Genomic DNA, 24,420 nt, shown 5'->3' with positions numbered 1-24,420 from the left:
TAGGTGGCACCTTCCAATAAGCAATATGCATACATTTTTGAGCGTAGCCCTACAAACACCACAATCGGCAATCCATTCGACTCGTCCTTCATAAGACCGATAAGCTTCTCGTTCTGCCGAAAGGATGAGTCCTTTTCCTGGCAATTCCTAGGAAGAGGTGGCGGTCGGATGACTTAGGTTAGTGGAGGTAGCCCAAGTGACCTATTTTCCTACGTTTTTCTTAGGTTAGTACAGATAATCGTGGTGTGATACATTATCCTCTTGGCATTGTAACTTCCCTCCATTTTTAGTGGGGAGGGGCGGGGAGCGGGGGTTAGATTAGTGAAGGTAGTTCAATTGACCTATCTTCCCACCATTTTATTAGGTTAGTAGAGGTGTGTTGCATTGCCCTGATGGAATTTGAGCTTCCTGCCATTTTCCGAGGGAGGGAAGTGAAGGGGAGGTTAGGTTAGTGGAGGTAGCCGAATTGACCTATGTTCCTACCAAAATTCAAACTTCCCACCAAAATCCGCCATATTGAATCACGTAATCGTCGCCATCTTGGATACATGTGGCAATAATGGAGAGTCGGGTAGCACATACTTTGCTCTACTACTCACAGGGGTAAAACTCACATATTGACTTCCAGTAACGTGACATGGGTTCACTTCCAGAGCATGTGGAGGCTGACAATCATCACTCCTTCAACTAGTGTTCTTATTGGGTGGTTTACATTCGACGGTAAAAGTTTTCGCTTCATAGTAAACAGAAGTTGGTTACATTACATTGTGTTCGTGACTAAGAACCTTGTGTTTTGTGCATCCCTAATATTGGACGGAGGAAAGGAGTCCATACCTGCCCATGTTTCATATAAATCACAGTGATGTATTACTTTTAGAGTAAATGAAATTTATAGCACTTTTTAATGGCATATCTTTGAAATTTCCACGTTGATGGAGAAAACATGTAGTTGTAACGGTTTGAGGAGTTAAGTTTGTTTTCAGTCTGTGTGAACCTAGCAAAAAATGAAGTATAATACCGCGTCGAAAAGGAAGAAGAACAGCGTTTTTACTGTCTGGAGCTTGCCTGATCACCGCCTGTCTCTCGCTTGATGTTTTGTACGCAATGTGTATTTCGCTTTGTATGCCAAATTACTTGAACGATTATTATAATATCTGATATATTTCCGTGTTTCTCATTTCAATCCCAACACCTATCCCAATTCTCCTCACTTCTGTTTAAATAACATTCATTGTGCTTTTAAATTTTTATTTAAGGTTTGGGATCAGTGAGTTTCGTGACAAATTGTTGGATGGCGGACGACCGAATGCTACTTACATTCTCTCGCTACTTATTTCTGTAAATGAAACTAATGCTTTCCTGACATACTTCGTACGCCTCAACCTTCAATGTTTTTCGTAAGAAGTATGGTACGCTGATCGGTCACCCGCCCTCTAGCAGTTTACGCAAGGGGTGCGGCACGAAAGCGGGGGAAGAGGGATCCTTTTATGTAAAAAGTACTAAATTAATGTCATATACAGCTTTCGCACTGAATTACAAGCTGTATTATATAACATTTCTGGGTCATATCTTTAGTGAGGTTGCCTTTCATGCATGTCAATTAACTACGACTTAACGGAAGTTTTATAAGGAAACACCTCTACAACCTGGTTTCGTAATCTAGTATTCTGTGGACTCACACATACACTGAAGAACCAAAGAAACTGGCACACCTGCCTGACATCGTGTAGGGCCCCCGCTAGCTCGCTAAAGTACCACAACACGTCGTGACATGGTCTCGACTGATGTCTGCAGTCCCATGTCACTCCAACTGCACTCCCGCCACACAGTTACAGAGCTTCCCCTAGCTTGAAAAGTCTCCTGCTAAAATGCAGGTTCCATGAATTCATGAGTTTGGCTCCATACCCGTACACGTCCATCCGCTCGATACAATTTGAAACGGGACTCGTTCTACCAGGGAAGATGTTTCTCGTCACCAACAGTCCAATGTCGGTGATGACGGGCCCAGGGCCCACATCTGGCATAAAGCTTTGTGTCGTGCAAGGGTACACGAGTGAGGCTTCGGCTCCCAAAGCCCATATGGATGATGTAAGGCTGAATGGTTTGCACGCTGACACTTGTTGATGGCCCAACATTGAAATTTACAGCAATTTCCGGAATGGTTGCACTTCTGTCACGTTGAACGATTCTCTTCGGTCGTCATTGGTTCTGTTCTTGCAGAATCTTTTTTCTGGCCGCAGTAATGTCGGAGATTTGACGTTTTATCGGACTCCTTATATTCACGGTAAGGGAAAATCACAACTTCATCGCTTCTTCGGAGATGCTGTACCCCATCACTCGTGCGGCGACTGTAACACCCGATTCTAACTTACTTAAATCTTGATGACCTGCAGAAGACACTTATTTTCTTCTATAGGCGTTGCCGACCGCAGCGCCGTATTCCGCCTGTTAAGATATCTTAGTAATTGTATACGCATGCATGTATTAGTTTCTTTGACGCTTTAGTGTATTTCCGCTTCATTATGATCACAGGAATAGTATTTTGCCACAAATATCTCTTTGTGTAAAAAGCCATAACTGAAATTCTAATCATGAAATAAACTTGAAACTCTTATCGTAGAGAGGGTTATACGGTAGCTGAACGACAGTAATGAATTTGTGGTTAAAATTTTATTATTTGCAAAGTTTTGAATTTTTCGTAATTAAAATTAAGTATTTTTTGGCAACGTGAACTCCCGTAAATCACACTCTAATTATAGGGTATTATATTTTTTAGTGCCAATGGGAAAGGTAATGTTTTGAACAGCTCGCGAATATTTCATAGTTTTAGATAGCATATTTCTTGATACAAGAGTTCTAATAATGCATAAAATGTAATTTAGATATCGAGTTCACATTACATTTCATATGTAACAGTGGTACCTTTATTTTACAATCCCGTATACTGATACATCTTATCTTCCAGGTTTCTGCTCGTCCTCCTTCCAATCCGTTCAGCCTCCATTTGTAGATCCCTCTCTGATGGTTGGCGTAAAATGCTTGTAACTAAACACACCTGGATTTACTCTAACATCTCCACCATTTTAATCTGACAATATTTCCCTCGGTGAAATAAATAACTGGATTATGGACGTCTATTTTTAAAACATTAAGTGTACAAAATGTTCTTTTGGAGCAGCTAATCCAATTTAATTACTTAGGCCGTCATTCACGTTCTGTGTTTTTCCACGAAGACGTTTCCCCAGTAAATCAGGCTCCACTGACTTCATAAATGTTTCTGGTAGTGAGTGCCCGTTGAATACGTTTCATTTACTGTGTTGCATATACAGCAGTTGCCTTTTCGGCACGGATTAGCTATTGGTGTTTGGCCTCAGTGTTTCTAAATTGCCCGTATTTTTCCTAAAAGCTCTCCAATAAAATAACTGAAGATACTCAATTTCTTAAAGCGTGCCTTTGCCTGGTAGTCGTTTCCGATCCCCAGGCACTTCACCCTTCTTCTCCATTAGCAAACGACGAAGTCGTTAAGTAAACATCTCTCGGTTGTGGCCTATATGTGCCAGCTTTTCAGTTGCAGCAGCGTGTGATATTTTTTTTATCTATGACAGCTTTGTCGATACGTCGACGGCAGCTCATGAAAGAGCTCACAGCAAGAATACAACTGCTAAACAAACGAAGAAATTTGAGCGACTTGGAACCCCGCAAAGATCGATGTTACCTCATGGAAACGCAAGCGCTGTTACCAGCCTGTCAGACAAGAACATGGACGAATGAGCCATCACGGCCCTTAATAAAGGGTTGAATTTTGCTCCTACTCCATGCACTGTACTCATCGTGGATTTGATTAGTAGAGTGGAAGAAGCGGTGCGACATCTCTCCAAAGACAACGGCAGTGAGGCGAGACTTACCACCAGTCGCATTTTAACCTCAGCCAGGCCGCCCAAATGTACCATGCGCAGAGCAGAGACAGAGGAGCTCCGTGCATCACGGAAAGATGGAGGATAGCACGCACAAATGCCTGAAACGGAACAACTCAGCAGCAAAACGGTGGACCGCCGGAAGAATTCTGTTCTATTAGAGGATGTCATCAACCACCCTGGGCTTCATGGATTACCTAAGGTCCACAAGGAATGAATTCGATTGAGCCGAGTTGTTAGTGCTACTGGTTGTGCTACCTTACAGACTGGCCAATTATTTAATAAGTTAATGATTCCAATAGTTGGCGTCTGCAAAAATCACATCAGAAAGTCTCAGACGTTTATTGAGAATGTTTAACAGATTATAATTGTCCCAAACGATATTTTAATCAACTTTGATGTGGTCTCACTACGTATAAACGTTCCTGTGAAGAACACACTACAACTGTGGGCAGAGCATTTTCCTTCTGAAACAGTAAGGGTGTTCCGATATGTTATGACGACCACCTGCTTCTCGTATGGCGGTGAAATGAAGGACGGAATGCCTAAGGCTTCTCCGTTTTCATGGAACGTTTTGAGGAACGTGCACTCAATTTGGTTCCTCTTCGTCCATCTTAATCGTGTTGTTATGTTGACGACACGTTTATGGTTTGGCCACACGGCGTAGAAGTCTGGAGCTCTTCCTTGAACAGATGAACAGTACGTGACCAAACGACCATTTTACCGTTGAGAGAGATAAAGGAAGATGACTGCTTTTTTTTTTTTTTGTCACGACGAAAGTCGTATGGACGTTTCGGCCGCTCAGTGTACCACAAGCTGTAGCACGATGACTTATATTTTAGCCCCCGGAATTATTAATATCCGTTGAAGAAGAGAGGAGTTTTAAATACGTTGGTACACAGAGAAAAAACTCTTTAAAGCACATGTTGCGAAAGAACGACTATGGTTCACGTGTCGGCCAACGCCAATAAAAGGAAAAGTGAAAATATTGACCATTCGCGTGATGTGCCACCGATTGTATTCGTTGCTTTCTGAGGCGCTACTTTCAGAAAAGTAGGCAGAGTTCTGGGAAGACGAAGCATCAGATCTAGTCTCCAACTTCCTGACAAAATGAGGGAGATGCTATGCCATATAAAGGACAGTCTCGGCCTCACGATACCAGGGATTACATCGGTCAGTCTATCCGTATCGTCTCCAACCACGCTGCAGAGTAGCATATTAAATATCTTGAACCGGAAATATCTGCAATTTCTAAGTACAGCCTCACACATAAACACAAAGTATCGACAAAACAAAAGTTTTGTCACAGGCTCCTACGTAAAGGGAATCTGTAATTAAAAAGCTTGTAGAAATAAGAATGTGGGAGAAGAACTTCAACCGTGACAGCGGATACAGTCTTAGCGGTGCCTGTAAGCGAGCTCTCAATACAGAGAGGAGATACAGATGTTCGTCGAAATCTTCACACTACCTACTTCGGGAACGGTACCGAGCGAGCTGGCGCAGTGGTTAGCAGACGGACTCACATTCGGGAGGACGACAGTTCAAACACGCGTCCGAACATCCTGATGTCGGTTTTCCGTGATTTCCCTAAATCGCTTTAGGCAGCTGCAGGGATGGTTCCTTTGAAAGGGCACAGCCGATTTCCTTCCCCATTGTGTGGTAGATGCAATAAGGCTTGATTGAAAGTGAACATGAGTCGGCATCTACTGCACTTATTCTTGTGTCTGAAACGCGTGCAGTAATGTGTCAAGAAGTGCGAACAGGTGCAGATATGAGGTTAAAGTAAAACTTAGGTAGTAGCATAGAAGTTATTAATTATGAATTACTATATGTGGTCCTACTCAAAGGGAGTGTGTATTGATGGTATTCTTCTATTAATGTATATTAAATGAACATGTGGAGCATGTGCCTGATATTGAGGAATTATTTTTGATGAAACAGCGGATGCTACTTGAATACTTCATTATGGTTATATGGGCCTCTTCGAAGGTAGAGTGTGCCTGACAGCTTAATCAGTGATGAGACAGTGAATGATGTGGGTAATTTTCGAGTATTGTTGTGTAAATTTATAATGAGTGAGTGAAGTAAATGTTGTATGAAAGTGTCGTTAACGAAATTTGCCATGAGGAATAATTGGAAGGTCTACAATATACATGTATTTAGATACGCATTACTGCGTTAGTTGGATAGAAGAATCAACATAGACTGAAAAGAATGAGGAACGAAGGAAGATATTGGTTATGTTACGTGCATACAGGGTTATAAACACAAAATCAAATAGGGGTAATGCAGGAGTAGGTTTAATTATGAATACGAAAATAGAAATGCGGGTAAGCTACTACAAACAGCATAGTGAACGCATTATTTTGGCCAAGATTGATACGAAGCCCACACCTACTACAGTAGTACAAGTTTATATGCCAACTATGCAGATGACGAAGAAATTGAAGAACTGTACGATGAAATAAAAGAAATTATTCAGATTGTGAAGGGAGATGAAAATTTAATAGTCATGGGTGACTGGAATTCGAGTGTAGGAAAAGGGAGAGAAGGAAACATAGTCGGTGAATATGGATTGGGGCTAAGAAATGAAAGAGGAAGCCGCCTGATAGAATTTTGCACAGAGCACAACATAATCATAGCTAACACCTGGTTTAAGAATCATGAAAGAAGGTTGTATACATGGAAGAACCCTGGAGATACTAAAAGGTATCAGATAGATTATATAATGGTAAGACAGAGATTTAGGAACCAGGTTTTAAATTGTAAGACATTTACAGGGGCAGATGTGGACTCTGACCACAATCTATTGGTTATGACCTGTAGATTAAAACTGAATAAACTGCAAGAAGGTGGGAATTTAAGGAGATGGGACCTGGATAAACTGAAAGAACCAGAGGTTGTACAGAGTTTCAGGGAGAGCCTAAGGGAACAATTGACAGGAATGGGGGAAAGAAATACGGTAGAGAAAGAATGGGTAGCTTTGAGGGATGAAGTAGTGAGGGCAGCAGAGGATCAAGCAGGTAAAAAGACGAGGGCTGGTAGAAATCTTTGGGTAACAGAAGAAATATTGAATTTAATTGATGAAAGGAGAAAATATAAAAATGCAGTAAATGAAGCAGGCAAAAAGGAATACAAACGTCTCAAAAATGAGATCGACATGAAGTGCAAAATGGCTAAGCAGGGATGGCTAGAGGACAAATGTAAGGATGTAGAGGCTTATCTCACTAGGGGTAAGATAGATACTGCCTACAGGAAAATTAAAGGGACCTTTGGAGATAAGAGAACGACTTGTATGAATATCAAGAGCTCAGATGGAAACCCAGTTCTAAGCAAAGAAGGGAAAGCAGAAAGGTGGAAGGAGTATATAGAGGGTCTATTCAAGGGCGATGTGCTTGAGGACAATATTATGGAAATGGAAGAGGATGTAGATGAAGATGAAATGGGAGATACGATACTGCGTGAAGAGTTTGACAGAGCACTGAAAGACCTGAGTCGAAACAAGGCCCCCGGAGTAGACAACATTCCATTGGAACTACTGACGGCCTTGGGAGAGCCAGTCCTGACAAAACTCTACCATCTGGTGAGCAAAATGTATGAAACAGGCGAAATACCCTCAGACTTCAAGAAGAATATAATAATTCCAATCCCAAAGAAAGCAGGTGTTGACAGATGTGAAAATTACCTAACTATCAGTTTAATAAGTCACAGCTGCAAAATACTAACACGAATTCTTTACACACGAATGGAAAAACTAGTAGAAGCCAACCTCGGGGAAGATCAGTTTGGATTCCGTAGAAACACTGGAACACGTGAGGCAATACTGACCTTACGACTTATCTTAGAAGAAAGATTAAGGAAAGGCAAACCTACGTTTCTAGCATTTGTAGACTTAGAGAAAGCTTTTGACAATATTGACTGGAATACTCTCTTTCAAATTCTAAAGGTGGCAGGGGTAAAACACAGGGAGCGAAAGGCTATTTACAATTTGTACAGAAACCAGATGGCAGTTATAAGAGTTGAGGGACATGAAAGGGAAGCAGTGGTTCGGAAGGGAGTAAGACAGGGTTGTAGCCTCTCCCCGATGTTGTTCAATCTGTATATTGAGCAAGCAGTAAAGGAAACAAAAGAAAAATTCGGAGTAGGTATTAAAATTCATGGAGAAGAAATAAAAACTTTGAGGTTCGCCGATGACATTGTAATTCTGTCAGAGACAGCAAAGGACTTGGAAGAGCAGTTGAATGGAATGGACAGTGTCTTGAAAGGAGGATATAAGATGAACATCAACAAAAGCAAAACGGGGATAATGGAATGTAGTCGAATTAAGTCGGGTGATGCTGAGGGAATTAGATTAGGAAATGAGACACTTAAAGTAGTAAAGGAGTTTTGCTATTTGGGGAGCAAAATAACTGATAATGGTCGAAGTAGAGAGGATATAAAATGTAGACTGGCAATGGCAAGGAAAGCTTTTCTGAAGAAGAGAAATTTGTTAACATCGAGTATAGATTTAAGTGTCAGGAAATCGTTTCTGAAAGTATTTGTATGGAGTGTAGCCATGTATGGAAGTGAAACATGGACGATAAATAGTTTGGACAAGAAGACAATAGAAGCATTCGAAATGTGGTGCTACAGAAGAATGCTGAAGATCAGATGGGTAGATCACATAACTAATGAGGAAGTATTGAACAGGATTGGGGAGAAGAGAAGTTTGTGGCACAACTTGACCAGAAGACGGGATCGGTTGGTAGGACATGTTCTGAGGCATCAAGGGATCACCAATTTAGTATTGGAGGGCAGCGTGGAGGGTAAAAATCGTAGAGGGAGACCAAGAGATGAATACACTAAGCAGATTCAGAAGGACGTAGATTGCAGTAGGTACTGGGAGATGAAGAAGCTTGCACAGGATAGAGTAGCATGGAGAGCTGCATCAAACCAGTCTCATGACTGAAGACCACAACAACAACAGCGTGCATAATTAAATGTAATGTTTTGTGTGATTTAATTATTTACCTTTTTCACTTTTATTTGTCGATATGACAATTAGTTTTATTTGTTAAATTGTTTATTTGTCAATTGAAAGTAGCTTTGAGAAATTTATTTGAGTATACATCTACATCTATATCTATATTTATACTCCGCAAGCCACCCAACGGTGTGTGGCGGAGGGCACTTTACGTGCCACTGTCATTACCTCCCATTTCTGTTCCAGTCGCGTATGGTTCGCGGGAACAACGACTGTCGGAAAGCCACCGTGCGCGCTCTAATCTCTCTAATTTTACATTCGTGATCTCCTCGGGAGGTATAAGTAGGGGGAAGCAATATATTCGATACCTCATCCAGAAACGCACCCTCTCGAAACCTGGCGAGCAAGCTACACCGCGATGCAGAGCGCCTCTCTTTCAGAGTCTGACACTTGAGCGTGCTAAACATCTCCGTAACGTTATCATGGTTACCAAATAACCCAGTAACGAAACGCGCCGCTCTTCTTTGGATCTTCTCTATCTCCTCCATCAACCCGATCTGGTACGGATCCCACACTGATGAGCAATACTCAAGTACAGGTCGAACAAGTGTTTTGTAAGCCACCTCCTTTGTTGATGGACTAAATTTTCTAAGGACTCTCCCAATGAATCTCAACCTGGTACCCGCCTTACCAATAATAAATTTTTTGTGATCATTCCACTTCAAATCGTTCCGCACGCATACTCCCAGATATTTTACAGAACAAACTGCTACCAGTGTTTGTTCCGCTATCATATAATCATACAATAAAGGATCCTTCTTTCTATGTATTCGCAATACATTACATTTATCTGTGTTAACGGTCAGTTGCCACACCCTGCACCAAATGCCTATCCGCTGCAGATCTTCCTGCATTTCGCTACAATTTTCTAATGCTGAAACTTCTCTGTATACTACAGCGAAAAGCCGCATGGAACTTCCGACACTATCTACTAGGTCATTTATACATATTGTGAAAAGCAATGGTCCCATAATACTCCCCTGTGGCACGCCAGAGGTTACTTTAACGTCTGTGGACGTCTCTCCATTGATAACAACATGATGTGTTCTGTGTGCTAAAAACTCTTCAATCCAGCCACACAGCTGGTCTGATATTCCGTAGGCTCTTTGTTTATCAGGCGACAGTACGGAACTGTATCGAACGCCTTCCGGAAGTCAAGGAAAATAGCATCTACCTAGGAGTCTGTATCTAATATTTTCTGGGTCTTATGAACAAATAAAGCGAGTTGGGTCTCACACGATCGCTGTTTCCGGAATCCATGTTGATTCCTACATAGTAGATTCTGGGTTTCCAAAAACGACATGATACGCAAGCAAAAATCATGTTCTAAAATTCTACAACAGATCGACGTCAGAGATATAGGTCTATAGTTTTGCGCATCTGCTCGACGACCCTTCTTGAAGACTGGTACTACCTGTGCTCTTTTCCAATCATTTGGAACCTTCCGTTCCTCTAGAGACTTGCGGTACACGGCTGTTAGAAGGGGGGGGCAAGTTCTTTCGCGTACTCTGTGTAGAATCGAATTGGTATCCCGTCAGGTCCAGTGGACTTTCCTCTGTTGAGTGATTCCAGTTGCTTTTCTATTCCTTGGACACTTATTTCGATGTCAGCCATTTTTTCGTTTGTGCGAGGATTTAGAGAAGGAACTGCTGTCCGGTCTTCCTCTGTGAAACAGCTTTGGAAAAAGGTGTTTAGTATTTCAGCTTTACGCGTGTCATCCCGTGTTTCAATGCCATCATCATCCAGGAGTGTCTGGATATGCTGTTTCGAGCCACTTACTGATATAACGTAAGACCAGAACTTTCTAGGATTTTCTGTCAAGTCGGCACATAGAATTTTACTTTCAAATTCACTGAACGCTTCACGCATAGCCCTCCTTACGCTAACTTTGACATCGTTTAGCTTCTGTTTGTCTCAGAGCTTTTGGCTGCGTTTAAACTTGGAGTGAAGCGCTCTTTGCTTTCGCAGTAGTTTCCTACCTTTGTTGTTGAACCACGGTGGGTTTTTTCCGTCCCTCACAGTTTTACTCGGCACGTACCTGTCTAAAACGCATTTTGTGATTGCCTTGAACTTTTTCCATGAACACTCAACATTGTCAGTGTCGGAACAGAAATTTTCGTTTTGATCTGTTAGGTAGTCTGAAATCTGCCTTCTATTACTCTTGCTAAACAGATAAACCTTCGTCCCTTTTTTTATATTCCTATTAACTTCCATATTCAGGGATGCTGCAACGGCCTTGTGATCACTGATCCCCTGTTCTGCACTTACAGAGTCGAAAAGTTCGGGTCTGTTTGTTATCAGTAGGTCCAGAATGTTATCTCCGCGAGTCGGTTCTCTGTTTAATTGCTCGAGGTAATTTTCGGATAGTGCACTCAGTATAATGTCACTCGATGCTCTGTCCCTACCACCCGTCCTAAACATCTGAGTGTCCCAGTCCATATCTGGTAAATTGAAATCTCCACCTAAGACTATAACGTGCTGAGAAAATTGATATGAAACGTATTCCAAATTTTCTCTCAGCTGTTCTGCCACTAATGCCACATGTGGAAGCAAGATATCACAGTGAAGGAGAGGGCCGCGTGGTGCCGAAGGTTAGCCAGGGCGAGAGTGGCAGCCCCAGCACATGGTCCAGCGCGACCGCGTGCCTGGGAATTACATGTTGGCGCTGTGACGCGAACTGTGCTTTGTGTCGATGAAGGAGACTTGTATGCCAGGAGTGCCAAAGATGGCGGAGTTTGTCAAACCATAATGACAGACATTTCACAGTTCACGTAGAAATTCATAACAGCCAGATGAATCATAATACCTTAAAAAGAAACATGCACATTACCATTATTTGCACGACGATTCTGATGGTGTAATCAGATTTTCTATATCTTTATTAATTTAAAGTTTAGTATTAGACTGTAAATTGTACAAGTAACACCTGGGACCGAATTTCCAAAATATAAATAGTTCATCTGATTTTGTCGATCGACATGTCTTTAGAAAGCTATTAGTGTAAACCTAACTTGGTATGAATTACAGTCATGTAACTTGGATAGTAGATGGCTATGGGAGGTCAAAGTCGCCGATTACTATTGATCGTGTCAGGCCATAAGTACTCCACAGTAATACGAAAAAAAAAAAAAAAACGGTAGCAGCATGCTTATAAATATTTATTCGTCTATGTCTTTGTTTATATCCGATATATACTATTCACGAAGAAATTGGTCAAATATTTACTGTGTTTTAGAAAGCACTGAGACATTAAGCTACTGGTGTTTTTCTGTTCTATTCCTTTGATATATGTTTATTTAATTTGTTTACGTTTTTAATAATGTGCGTTAGAGCATGTTTATGGTCCAGCTGTAGGAATATTCATTTAATTTCGATTTATTTAAATGAAAGTCCTGTATTTCGTTATGTGTTTCAATACCTTTGTGAGTGTGTCATGGCTTGAAGAAATGGCGGGAGCGCTCTAGCCAATCACAGCGCTCGTTAATGGGGAGACTGGATGGAAGTGGGGGAGAAGTGCTGAACGGGCAGTCATGGGAAAGACTTGAAGAGTGGAGTAATTTGCAGCGGGCGTGGGAGACAGAAATATTTTGTAGTGCCGACTTGTGCACTTGTGAGATCTCTGTGGCTTCTGCAGTGAAGACGTAGTATGCGTTTACAAGCGAGTATCTTGCGAGCTATGTTGTTATTCATAACTAATTATGTGTAGTAGGAATCTATTGTTTCCGTGTTATTCAACTTATGTTTCATTTAACTGCTGGACCATCGACACCAATAAGTGTTTTGCAGTAAGAAACGACATTCATTAAGGTTCGTCTGCTACCGTACTCATCATTTAAAATCGTTAAAAATAGTACCTGCAGCTTTTATTTAATTGCAATCTTTCATTTATAAATTTCTATGTCACATTCAAAATTCGCAATTGCCGAGTGATAGGAACCTTCGACCATTCGATTCATGTGTATATTCATATAGTATACTGTAGACTCAGCAGTATTTGGCTTGTAATGCAGCAACTACATATCCCAGGCCCTAGACAACGAAACCAGCCACAACTTTTAATATTTCAACTCTGAGGGTACGTAGTTGAGGGCCACCTCAACCACCACCATATTTCATTTTATTTATTTGAAAGCCCAAAGTATACAGATTCAGCTTGTTTAAAGGACTATATTGTCAGATGAAATTATCTTGAAGGGTTTGACTGACTGATATGAATGTTTGATGGAGGTGGAGTTGTCTGTCACCTGGGGATAGGATTATTACTTATCATTTGGATTGGGTCATTAAGTAATGAACTGGAATTAGCACATGAAGTTATGGGCTACTACAAAGTGTAGGAGAGACTTTGAAAGTATGCAGATATTTGCATTTATGTATTTATTTGTTCTTGTTGCCTCAGATATCCTCAAATGATACTGATGCATGTCAGGCATGTGATAGTACAGGGAGGGTTACTGTATCCTAGCCTAGCCTCTGGGAAAGAAGACAGGTTGGAATGAGCCTATGTGGCTTGCTATTAAAATTTTTTTTAAAATGGGTGTAGGGATCACACACTTATAGTACAAGCTTAATTGTGTATATAGACTGTTAATTCATTCTGGGAATCAAGAATTTCGATGATTCTTTTCCTGTTATCGACATTGATATTGACAAGGTATAGGTCTCAGAGATTCCATGACTATCGAGAATGTTTTAATTTCAAGTTTGAAGTGGGATGACAAATGATCAAAGAAATAATTTTTTCGTGTCATATAACTATAAACTAAAACTTTTATGATATTTCCCTTGATTTGTACAGTGAAATCTTTCTTTCGTCAAATTTAATGATTCTACATTAAGAAGTGAGTTTGAGAGTGTTAAAATAAGTGAATACAAGTCCATATTTTTTTATTACCTTGACTTAGAAGCTTAACAGTTTTACACCACCAAAGGACTGCACAACTCAGAATGTGGCATAAATTTCAACTTTTTATGTCTAATGTTTCTGAAAGAAAAGGGTATTAACAAACAGAGGGACAGACAGACAGTCAGTTAACGAATGTCAATTTTTTTCGTGTGATATGTTTACTAATTAACATTTTCGGATTTTTCTCTGTACTTGTACTGTGAAACCTATTCTTCTTGAAAGAATTTCGTTATTCAGGACCAACAGGAAATCCCCTATAAGGTTTGAAGGGGTTTTCGAGTATCAAAATGAGTGACATAAATGGCCATGATATTTTACTTCATTGACTTAGAAGCTGTCGTCTATTTATGAACAGTCCGACCGACACACAGGCAGGCAGACTGACACCACAGTGATCCTGTTATGTGCATTAGTAAGAAAATTTAGTATTATACTATGAGGTTGTAAGAGCACTAGCTGGCTATACTATACAGCAGGATGGTGGAAAAAAGAGTGATAGATTTGACTATATCCCTGTAGTTCCAACTTATGGCATGAAAATGTTATTTAAGAAACATGTTCGAAGTATCTATGCAATTTAAATCTGTGCATTAATGGAAAGTAAACCAACTGTCAAACTGAATACTGCTCGTTAATATCAGAAGTAGTGTGTGGTATAGCACCATATATCGCTCGCACAGAAATCTTACAATAACTAATGACCTTACAGATGTTGGATAAGTGCTCCTCCCAGAGAGATGTTTGTCCATATGGTCCAGCTATTTGCTAGTAGGTGTCCGAGGAGTGGCACTGTCGTACAGGTGACAAAATATTTAGTGCGCTATTCTAAAACTGAATGTACGTGGTGTACTGTATAAATCTTAACCCAGAACTGACGTTCAAGTTGAAAAGTTTGCAGAATACTGGATGAACATTCAATCCACAGACAATCTATCTGTATTTTGCCGTTGCTATGTTGTTGTGTATACCATAAGCTGGCGACTGATAGTAGTTGTCCTTAGGTGTGAATATAATTTTGTCTCCAGACTAAATCGGATATGACAGTTGAAACCGTATGCAAGGAGTGACAATGGATCTTAAGTTTCATTTGAAGAGTTGCTGTCATTGGTAGTTGGCCAGACCTGAAACCAAGAGTCCCCACGCCATACACATGTTTTGTACTCTTATATACTGCTACAGCTTCTCTAGCCAAGAGAACACTGAACGTCGCTGTAGGGGAGGTGCGATTGCCACAGTAGAGATCGCCGAAAGTTGAGTGCGACGTTCCTGCATTGGAAACTGCTCCGCCACACGTGCTGCAAGTGGGGCTCTGTTATTTTCCTGCAATAGTGTGCTATTTTGGATATGTGTTTCGTAGTGTGTTAGTATGGGCACTTTTATTGACCTTTGTGTTGAGAATTATTTATCAAACTCCAGTGAACCAGTTAGATGGTGGAATTTACTGGTCTTAATGAGTGAGTGCAATGGACAATACCATTGACATATAGTAAACGTTTGCGTGTTCGCTCTGCTCACTAACTGCAATACTGTTTCTAATCTTGTGCGATTATCGTTTGTATTATCAGCAACATCATTTCAGGTAACTCGTTTGAATAAATTAAACACTGAACATCCGTGTCCTAAGGACTGTATCCATTTCGATTATTTAATACTCCATATTTACATTCATTGGCTGTTCCTTAGGCTGGTTTCCTGCTATTTAGAGAATATCTTAAAGACACAATGCAATATTGCACAACGAGACCACTATCTCTGAGGACAAACTATTGAATTTTTGAACTGGTTGTTCACAGATTAGATAGGGGAAAAATAATTCAGCTGGTAATTAATTTCGCTTAATATTGTTGATATAAACCAGGTGGTATTTTGCTATCTGTTAGCTATCTTCAGAAGATGAATAATCGGTTTTCCACACGAAGTTGCAAGAGAGTATATAAAATGCATACTAGCAACGCCAAGAAAAGCACTTCTGCAACGGAGAAGTTTGCTAACACCGAATATAAAATGAAGTGCCCGTAGACGATGTATGGGTCACCCAAGAAGAGAGTAGAGGCTTCAGAAAAAAGCGGAACATAAGAGAGGTAGATCGAATAACTAATAAATCAAAGTAAGGGAAAATCCGTTTGTGGCACAACCTGACTAAAAATGGGATCTTTCGATAGGTTTCATTTTGAGATGGTTTTGGACTGAAGTATACCACGTCCTTCTGTTGATCTTAGTTACAAAGTAGGTTTATCAGGGTATCAATAAGCTGACACTTTCGTGCATGTGCCTCAACGTCTGTTAGTGGATATACACCAGTCATCCAGATTTTATCCTCTAGTCCAGGATCGTCAATTAGCACCCATCGATGGACGGTATACCAGCTGTAAATTATCTTTCTGTACACAGTCAATGGACACATGAATTTTTACCCCTCCTTCGCTAGTAACTCCATTGAGAAAAGTATATAATCTACTTTCACTGCGGTTTTTCACCCAAAATCACAATATCGATATTTTTCTATAGTCTTTCTGATTTCATAATACTTTGTACGTCCCAAAGTCCTTAAGTCGTTATTTTGCTTTGTCGTTGCCGTCGCTATTTAGCGTTCTCTTTCTGAAGCATCTCATTGGTGTTTCGCAGGTGAGTTGTTTTCGTATTAATTTATTTATTCTTATATTTACATTTGACTATGAGCGTCCTTAGAATGTCGCTCCATAGTGTCCAGAAAGTGTCTAACGTGGAGAGTCCTCAGGACCAGCGCGTAGACGTAGTAGTCTGTAACCAAGGAAGTGGACACTAACAATTTCGCAGTAAGAAATTTCTGCAAATGAAAACATGAAACCAACTCCATTTAGAAGAAATAGATGTAGAGTGTAGGGATTTTGTACGTGGTAAATGTTCCTTCAAATCTTCACTGAATCGTGAAGAAACGCAAAGTCTTACATGCATCAGCCAATACAGGAGCTCATCTGATTACCGTGAAGAATGAGTTTCTTTTAATCAAATGGAGGCATCTTTAAAGTGAGTTATAGTTTTGATACGTGTTACATCAATGATTAGTGACGCCAATATATTGTACTTTCCAATGTAGATTTCATTCACTTTGTTTTGGCGTATAAAAGACTAGCCATTGTGGGCACGTTGTGACACCATGAAGTCAGTCACCAATCCGATACGGAAAGAAAAAAAATGGCTCTGAGCACTATGGGACTTAACATCTGTGGTCATCAGTACCTTAGAACTACTTAAACCTAACTAACCTAAGGACATCACACACATCCATGCTCGAGGCAGGATTCGACCCTGCGACCGTAGCAGTCGCGCGGTTCCGGACTGAAGCGCCTAGAACCGCTTGGCCACCATGGCCGGCGATACGGGAAGAAAGTGACTAGACGCTTTTCAGTACAAATTTCTGAAGAGGAAGTAACGATATCTCAGATTCTACAAATTATGGAATATTCTGTCCTACAGAAAAGTTCAAGAATAATGTCACAGGAGCAGTTGAGCAACGGGTAGGCTTAATAGCAGACTTCTTAGCACAAAGCGTGAAGCTGTTTCTTGCACTTTCAGACACTTTCAGACACTTCCTTTACCTAAACAGCTAGTGTTTTACAGCAGATGATACCATCCATGAATGTTATTACTGTGGTGCCACCGCCAGTCACCACACTTGCTAGGTGGTAGCCTTTAAATCGGCCGCGGTCCGTAAGAATACGTCGGACCCGCGTGTCGCCACTATCAGTGATTGCAGACCGAGCGCCGCCACGCGGCAGGTCTAGAGAGACTTCCTAGCACTCGCCCCAGTTGTACAACCGACTTTGCTAGCGATGGTTCACTGACAAAATACGCTCTCGTTTGCCGAGACGATAGTTAGCATAGCCTTCAGCTACGTCATTTGCTTCGACCTAGCAAGGCGCCATTACCAGTTACTATTGATATTATGAATAATGTACCATCAAGAGCGACGTTCACCATTTATGGATTAAAGTTAAGTATTCCACCAGCTATGTCCATTTTTTCTAAATTCTAATTTCCTTGTCCTGTTCCAGACCTCACGCCAGCCTGCGTGAGCTAAAACGCGTGCCTTTCGGCCTCCTCTAGTAACACGGTGTTGGCTTCCTGCCAACCACAACATTGGCGACGAGGCAATACCGCTTTCTTAATTATACTGCCCTGATTTACTTGTGTAATGACTTCGCCACCATCTCTAGATGTACTGTCCGAATTTAATCGTTTACAAAATCAGCAGACGCAGGCCTTATTGGATGCCCTTGGACAGCTCGTCCAGGGTCAATGGTCAATGCAAACCGATGCAGCATCCGCCGCTCCACCGCTCACGCAGCCACAACATGCAGTTGCACCAACTTTTCGTCCTTTTGATGCTTCACTGGAAAGCTGGACGGAGTGGTTACGCCAATTTGGTTCCATCTCGCCACCTACAGAATACAAGGTAACGAGCGGCAGCCTTTTTTGTTAGCATCGGTCAGCGTCCAAACGTACCGTGTGATAGTCAAATTATTTTGTCTGCATTGGATGCATATTTCAAAGAATCAGTCAATGTAGTTGCGAAAAGGTATACCTTCTTTCGTACAAAACGTACGGCAGGTCAGACTAATCGGGAGTGGGTTGCAACCTAGCAAGGCCTTACTAGGGATTGTGCTTTTGAGTGTCAATGTGGACTCCCTTATTCAGATACTATGGTCCATGATGCAATTGCACAGAACCTTTCTGATGTTAGTATAAGGGAACAGATTTTGAAACTAGTAAATCCCTCCCTTCAACAAGTGATGGACATATTGGATCGGCAGGACCCACTTGACTTTGCTCAGGAATAATTTGAAACTTCACCAGCCGTGTGTCAGGTTAACTGGCCCGCCGGGTGAGCTGCACGGAGCAGTAAACAGCCCTCGCACCAGGCCGCGCCGCTGCCGCCAGGCTCTCAGCCACGTGTGCCGTGCAGGCAAGCAAATGCAGTGCTAAAATCATGCCCGCGGTGTGCTACTAGACATTCGTGTGAGAATTGCCCGTCACGCCAGGCTATTTGCTTTTTCTGTAATAAAAAGGACATGTTCAGAGTGTTTGCCAGAAAAAGCTCAGATCGGAAACTCACAACCATTCCAGGCCCATTGCTTCGCGTCGAATTCGAACCAAGGATACTCAGGCTCGTGCACTCTTGCCCATGGACATTCATGTAGTTCATTCCATGCCGCTCAGTGCTACTCTCTCTAACAGTGACTGTGTTCATCCCACAAATAGTGTGCGTCGACATCGCCAGAAATCTCGTCAAGTCGCAAGTGATTATGTACCAGTGTCAGTTCATGTTGCACGAGACAGTCTCTCTTGGCGTCAGCAGGACAATAAACTTTTTGTAGACTTGGACATTAACGGCAAAGCGATACCATTCCATCTCGATACCGGTGCTGCAGTTTCACTGATCAATCAAGACACGTACAAACAGCTGGGCACATCTCCGTTGCATGCCGCAAATGTTAAGTTAACTAGTTATTCCAGTCAAGATATCCCTGAGTAAGGACAGTGCAGCCTTCTTGCAACATACAAAGGACAAACAAAACTTGTGTCATTTTATGTCCTTTGTTCTTCTTCTGCAGTGAACTTGTTTGGATTCGATTTATTTCAGTTGTTTAACTTGTCTATAGTGAATCAGGTCCTATCAGTGAACCAGACTGTGCCTTCAGACAGTGTTTCTCGTCTATGTGAAGAATTAGCAGACATTTATGCACCGGGCCTTGGATGCACTAAGAACTATAAAGCACATTTGGAACTGAAAGTAAACGCGCAACCGAAATTTTTCAGAGCGTGCAATGTTTCCCACACATTGCGTGGCATCGCAAGGTGTAATTGAACGTGTGCAGGCTTCTCTCTGGGCATCACCCTTAGTAATTTTGCCAAAACCTCCCGGAAAATTGAGACTTTGTGTGGACTTCAAGGCAACAGTGAATCCACAACTAGTGATTACCACTTTTCCTTTACCCCGCCTGGAAGATCTCTTCGACAAATTGTGCCCGGGTAAATATTTTTCGAAGTTGGACCTAGCAGATGCGTACTTGCAAATACTGGTGGACGAAGAATCCCAGAACATTTTGGTGGTTAACACGCATCTTGGTTTGTATCGATTCAAACGACTGCCATTCGGATGTGCATCCGCCCCTGCATTGTTTCAGCAATATCTACAAAGTGTTTGTGCGTCGGTCCCTACTGCAGCAAACTATCTGGACGATATTGTGATCTCCGGAAAGATGGAAGAAGAACATTTAGCCAATCTCAGAACATTATTTCAGGTCTTGCGACAAAATGGTCTTCGCTTGCGGAAGGACAAATGTGTATTTTTTGCTCGTGACTTGCCCTACCTGGGACATGTCCTCAATGCCATAGGCATACATCCTAGTCCCGAGCACCTCCGTGCCATACAAGACTTGCCTTCGCCACAGAATTTGAAGCAGCTACAGAGTATGCTGGGAAAAATTAATTATCACCGTTATATCCCACACACCTCCTCCATTTCAGCTCCGCTTCATCGCTTACGCTGTAAAGGTGTTCCGTTCATCTGGACGACGGAATGCGAACGCGCCTTTCGCCAGTTGAAATCGGCGTTGCTTTCCAATACTTGCCTTACGCCATTCAATCCCCAGAAGCCCCTTTTGTTGATGGTGGATGCATCGGATTTCGGGATGGGTGCTGTGTTTGCGCAGAAAGATGGATCGCACGATCGCCCTATTGCCATTGCGTCCAAACTGCTCTCGTCTGCGCAAAGAAATTATTCACAGATCGAGAAAGAAGCATTGGCTCTCATATTTGGTGTTAAAAAGTTTCATGATTTCTTGTATGGTCGTCACTTTACCATCATCACAGACCACAAACCTTTGACATCACTTTTTCATCCGAACAAGCCTGTACCTCCACGTACAGCGCAGAAATTCGTTCGCTGGTCTATTTCCCTCTCGTAGTGCCGCCACGATATCTTGTATCGGTCCACTGCTAAGCATGGAAACACCAATGCGCTGTCCCGTTGCCTATTGCTGAGGATAGAGCATTCGATTCCTACGAACTTGCTTGCATGTTCATTGATTCGGAAACCGATGACGTGGTCGAATCGTTTCCGAATGATTTTCGTCGTGTAGCTACAGCCACAGCTGCCGACCCTGTCCTTGCTACCGTTCTGCGTTTTGTTGCTACGCAATGGCCCTTGCCAAAGTCACGGATCGGGGACCCGTTGGTTCGCCGATTTTTTGCTCTCAAGGAGAGACTATTTGTACGACGTGGTGTTTTGCTGTTGCGTTCTGATAATGATCAGTCCAGGGTCGTGGTACCACGTTCGTTACAGTCCTCTGTCTTATAGCTTCTCCACCAAGGACATTGGGGTATAGTGGGAACGAAACAACTTGCTCGTCAGCACTGTACTTGGCTCGGAATCGATGCCGCGATTACGAATATGTGCTCTTCTTGCATGGTGTGTGCCGAACAACAATCGGCACCACCGCGGAAATTCTTTGCATGGCCGAAAGCCACTTCCCCTTGGCAACGCTTACACATCGATTTTGCTGGTCCATTCTGGAATGCTCGATGGTTGGTTGTGGTAGATTGATTCAGTAATTTTCCTTTTGTTGTCTGGATGTCTTCCACGACGTCATCTGCCACCATCCAAGCGTTATCTGCCATATTTTGCATTGAAGGTCTTCCACAAACTATTGTTTCCGACAATGGCCCACAATTCATGTCCACAGATTTTCAGTCATTCTGCAAGGCCAATGGTATTCAACATCTGACGTCCGCGCCGTTTTCGCCACAGTCAAAAGGTGCTGCAGAACGATTGGTCGGGACTTTCAAGTCACAGATGTTGAAGTTGAAAGAGTTGCATTCTCGGGAGGACGCGTTATTGCTGTTTTTGTCCTCGTATCGCTCTCAGCCGCGAGATGGTCGCTCGCCGGCTGAGTTGCTCCACGGTCGTCATCATCGAACCTTGATGTCTTTGCTACATCCGCCGGATCTGGTTCCTGGGCAGCGGCAGACACCTGCTTTTCCTCCAGGCGACGTTGTCTACTATTGTGACTACCGAGGTTCGCGGCGTTGGCTCGAAGGACGCATTCTTCGCTGCCTCGGCCGCGCTATGTATCTGGTTTTGGGGGCCTCTGGTGAGGTGTGTCGGCATCTCAATCAGCTGCGCCTCTGTCGTCGCACGGGATCTGCCGCTCCCCGTCTGCTTTCAGCGACAGTGCCGTCCGGTCAGCGCCCTGGGGACCCATCTACTGGCTCGCCTCAGCCCCAGGTGTTACCGACGCTGCCTTCCATTTTGCCCCATGGCGACGTGCCGCCGCCGCCGCCTGTTCCCCCGCCGGCGACGCCCGCAGTGGACGCTTCGCTGCAGCCGCCGGGCGCCTCCCTGGGTCACGCGCTGCCGATCGGTTCCCGTGACCGGATGTCCTCCGACATGGAACTCTTGCTCGCTCCGGACAATATGTCGTCTTCGCCCGTCGGGTGCCCCGGCCCGATGGAGGTCCCTCCTGTCTCTCTGCGGTCGCATACACCGCATGATGGCGTGCACCCTGGAGCAGGTTTTCAGGCTCTTTCCTAGCTCCCCGCGGTCCGAATGGCAGGTTGCGGGTGGCACAGCCTCGCCTGTTGTTAGGCTCCGCACCTCGTCGCATACGTCAACATGGGGTCCTCCCCACGGCGGGCGGAAGCCTTATGCCACAACCATGCGCCGATTTGCGGGGGAGGAATGTGGTTTCACCGCCAGACACCACACTTGCTAGGTGGTAGCCTTTAAATCGGCCGCGGTACGTTAGTATACGTCGGACCCGCGTGTCGCCACTATCAGTGATTGCAGACCGAACGCCGCCACACGGCAGGTCTAGAGAGACTTCCTACCACTCGCCCCAGTTGTACAGCCGACTTTGCTAGCGATGGTTCACTGACAAAATACGCTCTTGTTTGCCGAGACGAAAGTTAGCATAGCCTTCAGCTACGTCATTTGCAACGTCCTAGCAAGGCGCCATTACCAGTTACTATTGATATTATGAATAATGTACCGTCAAGAGCGACGTTCACCATTTATGGATTAAAGTTAAGTATTCCACCAGCTACGTCCATTTTTTCTAAATTCTAGTTTCCTTGTCCTGTTCCAGACCTCACGCCAGCCTGCGTGAGCTAAAACGCGTGCCTTTCGGCCTCCTCTAGTAACCTGGTGTTGGCCCTCCTGCCAACCACAACATTTACCACTTGGTGGAACACAATTGAACATTATGGGGACTCAACTTTCCACTCTAACTCCAATTCAGTTATTCTCGAACTTCTAAACGTAGAAGGAACTTTCCTATTCACAAGTCGTTACATCTGTTATCATCCCTGTAACAAAAGATGTTGACTAACTGAGCAGAGAGTTTATGTGTATGTGCACAACTGATATAAGATAATTTGCCTTACATTAGAGAAGTGAATCATCTCCGCGAATCAGATCTAAAAGATGTAGTAAACAATTGAACCTGGATACTGGGTTTGAAATTCTTCATGCTGCACATTACTAATTGTAGACTAAACCTTGAAAGCGTCGAATTGACGTTCACAGTTCCGTGCATCCAGTGGTTTCGCAGTGTCATACGTTATAAATGTGTCTCGCAACTTATATCAGGCATTGTTTAGGAAACTATGCATAAAAATATTTTCTATCCTAGCATAAAGGCTTCTGGAGGAAACAGGACTGCCCTCCTGGTTAATGCTAGATCGTAGATTGGTGTCTCTTTTTACAAATAAGTCTGTCGTCCATAATAGCTTTTGGCAATCTTGGTTTTCTGTTCGCTCTCAGCACTGTAACAATGTAGCAGTTGGCCAACCATCACTCTGAAACTGTAGCGACAAATGGATTGCTGTTAGCAGTTGACATACATTCACCACAGAAACACCACTGTAATTTATCCGTAACAGAGATATCCGTTATATAACAGCGAAAATCAAAGCAACTTTTTGGGAACTAATATAAGAACAGGAGAAAATCACAATTTACGTAATACATTCATTTTACTGGGCTGCTTTCATCTTGCCTCAGATTAAAAAATAATCTAATAGCCTCAATCAAAAGGAACTGTGTACGGAACTAACATACAAAATGAAAGAATACTTCACGATTCTTAATATCTTCATTTTACTGATGCAGTTTCCGTTTACTCCAACTTAAAGAAAAGACACTGGACTGTGTCATATAGCCGGCCGGTGTGGCCGTGCGGTTCTAGGCGCTTCAGTCTTTAACCGGTGACCGCTAAGGTCGCAGGTTTGAATCCTGCCTCGGGCATGGATGTGTGTGATGTCCTTAGGTTAGTTAGGTTTAATTAGTTCTAAGTTCTAGGCGACTGATGACCTCAGAAGTTAAGTCGCATAGTGCTCAGAGCCATTTTTTTTGTGTCATATATTTTTCTCGGTACTACGAGTAGTCTAACTGTCCCTAAGCTCCCCATACTGTTGTCGACAGGAGGTCACGTTTCAACAAAAAATTCTGAATAACTTAGGCATCACACATTCTGTGCTACAGTGAGATTTCGGCTCGTGCAGATGTGGGGTTATGCACGAACTCTGGTATATAA

This window comes from Schistocerca serialis, chromosome 8 (assembly GCF_023864345.2).
Source record: "Schistocerca serialis cubense isolate TAMUIC-IGC-003099 chromosome 8, iqSchSeri2.2, whole genome shotgun sequence".
Taxonomy (NCBI): domain Eukaryota; kingdom Metazoa; phylum Arthropoda; class Insecta; order Orthoptera; family Acrididae; genus Schistocerca; species Schistocerca serialis.
The sequence above is the reverse complement of the archived record's forward strand: the minus strand, read 5'-3'. Positions refer to the sequence as shown.